The following is a 6,143-nucleotide window of genomic DNA, read 5'->3' on the forward strand; positions in this document are numbered from 1 at the left end:
GCCTTAGCCACTTGAGCCACAGGCACCAAGCCTTGTGTTTTGTTAAAAGACAATGTTTTCTCTTTTTCTGAGAAAGGGTCTTGTCTCCCCAGCTAGAATGCAATGATATTGATACCAGAATTGTCTTCAGTAGGTTCTTGGTCTCGGTGATTTGAAGAATGAATCCACCGACCACAGATCAGTGGTAAGACAAGATTTATTTTACAGAAAAGGATACGAAACACCAAAGCTCCTGGCAGAGAGAAAAACCCCGAGTGTGTGTCGGGGGGAGGCTCTCTCTCTGGGCTCTTTGTTCAAGGGGTACACATAGTCACATGGGTTCCTTGTAGTTACACGAGGCCAGGACTTGGTAACAAATGAATGGACACAGTCCTTTCTGCTAGGGTAAGATGAATTAGTGCATTAATGAATGAATACAGTCCCTTCGGCTGGGTTAAGGTGAATGAATGTATGATGGAATTGAGGCCTAGGAAACGTACATGACATTGACTTAGGCATAGGAAATGGGGGGTCCCTATTCAGCAGTAAGTGCAAGGGGAAGGAGACACTAAGGGGCTGGCATCTCCCCAGCAGTTGTCCGGCCCCTCTGGCTACTGGAGTCTCCGGCAGAGGCCCCCCTTGCCTACCCTCCAGCCCAGTGGTTCCTCTGCTTGTTGCCACCCCACCAACACTGCCAAGGCGGAAGCGGCAGGTCTGCCCCTCTGCTCCACCCTGCTGACTGGGGTGCCACCTGTCCTGTATCAGCATCATCATCCCTCACTTCATCTTCAAACTCCTGGGCCTATCCCAAGGAGCTGAGACTGCAGATGTGTGCTACAATGCCCAGCTGATCTTTCTAATTTAGTAGAAACAGGGTCTTACTCTTGCTTAGGGTGGTCTGGAACTCCTGAACTCAAGCAAACCACCTGCCTCAGCCTCCCTGAGTGCTAGGATTATAGGCATGAACCACTGCACCTGGCCTAGAACTGAGCAAGTTTTAACCTCTTTTTTGCTTAAATGACTTAACTGAGAATCTTAGATGGGAACTTTTACTATGAAACTGGAGCTTTTCCTTTGTTCTCTGAGATGCACCTTCATTTTATACTGAAAGCTGTGTGTCCTCAGTTTGTAAACTGTTCATTAGAATAAAGTCTCCTTTCTACAAATTCCTTTTCAGAGAACTTTTCTTTGCACTTATAGGTTCAAGAAACGAAGAGTAATTTTAATAAAAAGTAATTTTAATGTTAGTTTATTATCTTGTTGGCCAAAGCTATTCTTCCTCTTACCCTCCCTTCAGATTTGTCTGACAGATACTACTGTACTAATTTACTCAAGTAGACTCAAATATACATGAGAAATTTTTAATGGATAAGGATAAATTAAAAATGGATATTAGGGCTCGGCGCCTGTGGCTCAAGCGGCTAAGGTGCCAGCCACATACACCTAAGGTGGTGGGTCCGAATCCCCAGCCCGGGCCGCCAAAAACAACAATGATAGCTGCAACCGAAAAATGGCCAGGCGTTGTGACGGGCGCCTGTAGTCCCAGCTACTTGGGAGGCTGAGGCAGGAGACTAGCTTGAGCCCAGGAGTTGGAGGTTGCTGTGAGCGTGATGCCATGGCACTCTACCCAGGGGGATAGCTTGAGGCTCCGTCTCAAAAAAAAAGGATATTAGTACTATTCAGCCCTTAAGAGAGATGGAGATTTTACATTTTTGGACATTGGGATTGAGGTGGAATGCATTCTTAGTAAAGCATCACAAGAATGGAGAAACAGGCGGTGCCTATGGCTCAGTGGGTAGGGCGCCCGCACCATATACTGAGGGTGGTGAGTTCAAACCTGGCCCTGGCCAAACTGCAACAACAACAACAACAAAATAGCTGGACATTGTGGTGGGCAGGTGTGGTCCCAGCTACTTGGGAGGCTGAGGCAAGAGAATCACCTAAGCCCAGGAGTTGAAGGTTGCTGTGAGCTGTGATGCCAGAGCACTCTACTGAGGGCGATAAAGTGAGACTCTGTCTCTACAAAAAAAAAAAAAAAAGAATGGACAAGTAAAGAATCTAATGTACTCAATTCTAATATGAAGGCAGTAGATGATCTAATACAAGGGGTGAGATAGGGGGATGAGGGAACAGTGGGAGGGGGTTGGGGGGGTCATAGTGTATGGCACACCTCTGGGGGTGGAACACAATTATAAGAGGAAATTTACCTAACAAATGCAATCAGTATAAACTAATTCTTTGTACCCTCAATGAATCCCAAACCCCAAACAATAAAAATGAATGAATGAATGAATAAATAAATAAAATTTGGATAAATAGAAAATTAAATAAAAATTAAAACGGATCATTAAAATTAAGGCTGGATTCCTAAGTCGCCTAGACTAAAATAAGTTCTTGACAAATTAAAAAAGTTAAGTAAAAAAGTAAAGCCAAAGAATTAGGAGAATGTAGATAGAATAATGTTGAAGTTGGGAAAACTTTTATAGCATATCATGAAATTCAGAAATCAAAACAGAAGATATCAACAAATTTGACTACCATACAGATTTTTGTAAATAGCTACAAAAAACCCCAGTGAAAATTAACAATGTCAAGACAAATGGAAGGAAAATACATGTGACATATGAGAGATGAAGAGCTAATCCCCATGCTATCAAGAGAATTTTGAAAATCAATAGGAAAATAGCAATGAATGAAGACTGAATATTAATATTAAAAGGCAATTTATTGATGATAAAATTCAAATAGCTAAAACCTACTACAAAATGCTTAAACTTACCAGTAGTCAGGGAAATGAAAATTAAATTGACAATATTTGAAAAAAGCTCATGCCTGTAATCCTAGCATTCTGGGCATCCCAGTTTGATAGATCGCTTGAGCTCAGAAAAAGGAGACCAGCCTGAGCAAGAGTGAGACACCATCTCTCTAAAAATAGAAAAACTAGCTGGGCTTTGTGGCCAGATCCTGTAGTCCCAACTACTGGGGAGACTGATGCAGGAAGATTGCTTGAACCCTAGAGTTTGAGGTTGCTGTGAGGTATGATGCCATAGCACTCTAACCTGGGCAACAGAGTGGGCCTCTGTCTCAAAATAAATAAATAAATAAAATTCTCTAACAGATTTAAAAATATTTAAAGCTATCTTTTGAAAAAATGAATACTTTTATATGTTTTGTTAACTGTGGTGTTTGTTAGTTAAGATAGACTAATTTACACAAAGGTAATAAAATAAAGCCAAGATTACAGGGTTATTAACTTGAAGCTTTTACTTCCCCACTCCGGCTGTAGGTCATGGAAGTCAGACAAGGCTCTGCATCCCACAATTACGCATAAACCAAGACCAAAGGACCATTCTGTGGCTCCAAGATCACCTAGTCTTGAAACAAGTGCCCATAAGATAGACCTACTCGGCCTGATGTGCTCAAGCATCTGCAAGGAGTCTGGAGTGGTTGAGAAAAATAAAATAGGGAAAGGAAGATAGCTCGGGCCAGAGAGGAAAGCCGGTGGGCATGTGAGGATGGAGATCTGTTAGGCCCATTTGGGGAGCCCTATCCACTTTGGCTTTTACTTTCAGCATCTCCCCACATCTGACTAAATACTCTTTCACTGTCCTACTTCAGGGATATATCAACTCTTCAGCCCTGCAGAAATTTTGTTCACAGAGATCTTGATTGCTTTTTCTTTCCTTAAGATGTCACCCCTTAAAATGTCCTTTACATTGATGACATTATTCTGAGTGGACCTAAGGTGTGAGAAGTTGCAACTCCTCTTAACTATTGGTAAGGTATTTGCATGCCAGAGAGCAGAAAATAAATCCAACAAGAATTCAAAGGGCCGTCTATCTCACTAAAACATCTGGTGGTGTTTAGGGTCTGGTGATGTTGGGGCATGGTGAGATATTCCTTCTAAGGTAAGTTATTGGCACCTACAAGGGGCATAATACATAGTGGACCTCTTTGAATTTTGGAGAAATCATAGGGCATTCAAGCTCCAGCTGCGACCCTGGTCTGGCTCTCTGGTATTCCTTTGTGAGTTTCTCTGCATTTCTGCAGGCTGCAGGCAGGAACTCAATCATGAAAGAAATCCTTCTCAGAGTCATTCTCCTAGGAGAGCACTTGAAGTGAACTGCCACGTCTGAGCGTGGGGTCCTGATTTCTTCAGGTATATCTAGTCCATTTACCAAGGGACCTGAAAAGCTGTGAATTTCCAGTGGGTTTCAGAATAGAGGGCTCTGGAATAGTTCCAGGCTATTATTGTGCAAGCTGCAATGCTGCTTGGGGCCATACTGTCTTGCAGATCAAATGGTATTTGAAGTCTCAATGTCACATAGAGATGCTGTTTAGAGCCTTTGGCAGACTTGTTGGTGTATCTCAGAGCAGGCAGGCCCTTAAGATTTTGGAGCAAAGCTCTGTCATTCTCTGCAGATAACCACATCCTTTTTTTCTTCTTTTAGAGATAGGATCTTAGTCTGTCACCCAGGCTGGGGGATTACAGCTCACTGTAATTAACCTTCAACTCCTGGGCTCAAGTGATCCTCCTGCCTCAGCCTCCCATGTAGTTGGGACTACAGGCATGCACCACACCTGGCTAATATTTTATATTTGTAGAAATGGGGGCTCACTTTGTAGCCTGGGCTGCTCTGAAACTCCTGGGCTCAAGGAAGTGATCCTTGGCCTCGCTAAATGCCAGGATTCTGTGTGCCACACCCATCTGCTCTCCTTTGGAGAAAGTTCTTGGCCTGCTATTGGGCCTTAGTGGAGACTGAATGCTTAATTAACCATGTGGCCACCAAGTTACCATGTGACCTGAGCTGCTCATCAAGAGTTGGGTGTTACCTGACCCACCAATCCATAACACTGGGCACACACAGCAGCACTCCATCATTACATGACAGTGGTGTGTGTGACCTTGCACAAGTAAGTTACATGAGCAAGTGGCCCAAAAGCCCATGGTCTTCACTCCTACTCTAGTGCCTTCTCTTTCCCAGCCTCTGCCTATGACCTCATGAGCTGTTCCCTATGATCAGGTGACACAGGAAGAGAGGACTTGAGCCTGATTTACCGATGGCATGGTATGATATACAGGCATCACCTAAAGGTGAATAGCTGTAGCACTAGGGCTCCTTTCCTGGACATCCCTGAAGGATATTGGTATAGTAAATGCTTAAGTGAGCAGAACTTCAAGGAGTATACCTAATCATTCATCTCGCTATTAGGTCACCTTCTCTACAAGCAGAAGTATTTTGTCTTATTGAACAATTTCTAAAATTTCAGTTATTTCCTCTCATTAATACAAATAATTGCATTTTAAGATTCAACCATGTATTAAAATCTCATAAAATAATTTATTATGAAAAGCCTTTCTGTGATATTCTCTGCATTACAAAACAGGGGGTTCATAACATTAATGTAACTTCATAAAATACAAGGTGAATAATTTGGTAAATCACTTATTATATAATTTTTTAATTTTTTTGAGACAGAGCCTCAAGCGAGTCTCCTGCCTCAGCCTCCCAAGTAGCTGGAACCACAGGTGCCTGCCACAATGCCCGGCTATTTTTTGGTTGCAGCCGTCATTGTTGTTTGGTGGGCCCAGGCTGGATTTGAACCCGCCACCTTAGTGGCTGGCGCCTTAGCCACTTGAGCCACAGGTGTCAAGCCATATCTAATATATTAATCAAAGACTCAGTGGGCAGCAGTTACATGCAAAGTTTCTCAGATTTTTAATGTATTTAAGACTTACGTGAAGAATTCATTAAAAATCCAAGTTTATGGGCCAAACCAGAGATTTTAATTTAGTAAACTCGGAAACAGAGATGGAGCCTAGGAATCTGTAAATTATTAAACTGTGGGTATTTTATATTAGGCTACTATGGATTCAAACTTGTCCACACTAATTTGGACTGGACAAGGGGAAAGATGATTAGAGGCAAGACCAAGCCAAGATGTTCTGGCTTAGATAAAATGGCTCAGAGGATCAGGATCAATCCTAAAAAGACCTCCAGGATCAATCAAGCTAAAAAAATACAGAGATTAGAATGCTGAAACTACTGGAAGGCTGAGGCAAGAGAATCGCCTAAGCGCAGGAGTTGGAGGTTACTGTGAGCTATGATGCTATAGCACTGTACTGAGGGAGATAGAGTAAGATTCTGTCTCTTAAAAAAAAA

Source organism: Otolemur garnettii, unplaced genomic scaffold (genome assembly GCF_000181295.1).
Source record: "Otolemur garnettii isolate 467f Iridium unplaced genomic scaffold, OtoGar3 scaffold00003, whole genome shotgun sequence".
NCBI classification, from domain to species: domain Eukaryota; kingdom Metazoa; phylum Chordata; class Mammalia; order Primates; family Galagidae; genus Otolemur; species Otolemur garnettii.